This window comes from Nyctibius grandis, chromosome 21 (assembly GCF_013368605.1).
Source record: "Nyctibius grandis isolate bNycGra1 chromosome 21, bNycGra1.pri, whole genome shotgun sequence".
Classification (NCBI taxonomy): Eukaryota; Metazoa; Chordata; class Aves; order Nyctibiiformes; family Nyctibiidae; genus Nyctibius; species Nyctibius grandis.
This window is the reverse complement of record NC_090678.1, coordinates 493,519-494,255: the sequence shown is the minus strand read 5'-3', so window position 1 is coordinate 494,255 and position 737 is coordinate 493,519.

Sequence of the window (737 nt, the reverse complement as noted above, 5' to 3'; positions counted from 1 at the left end):
AGATAATAACCCTATTATTTTACAGAACGTGTTTTTATAAGGCCAGAGTACGTTTTCTATGTTCTCATCTTCACATGCTTTCTGTCAGAAACACTTCGTTTCTCCCCCATTTGTATATAGGGTCATTAGTGAGTGGAATACGGCCTATGATTGTATATGTCTGATCAGCCCACCTTTGTAACAAATTCCCACATTGCAAATTTTCTTGACATAACTTTGCATATAATATTCACGTTGCATACAACCAAAATAACATGCTAAAGTTTAATAAGGGTGCTTTGAAATAGTAGTTTGTCTTTTATTGAGCAATGAGAGAATATTCTAAATTTGTTCAATTAATTTATGTTGTAAGAAATAAGGTGGGGGGAAGGGGGGAAACCAAACACTAATTTATATTTCTTTTTCCTTTAAGACTATTGCAAAATAGGTTCGTATTTAATCTGTCCAGACTGGGAGCAAGGATTCTACAATGATTGGTGGATAAAGGAAGAGGGACTGATGTCATCTGCCTGGACTTGTGCAAAGCATTTGACACTGTCCTGCATAACATCCTTGTCTCTAAAATGGAGACACACGGATTTGATGGGTGGACCACTCAGTGGATAAGGAATTGTCTGGATGGTCCCACTCACAGAGTTGCGGTCAATGGCTCAATGTGCAGGTGGAGACCACTGACAAGTGGTGTCCCTCAGGTGTCTGTACTGGGACCAGTATTATTTAACACCTTTTTCAGGGAC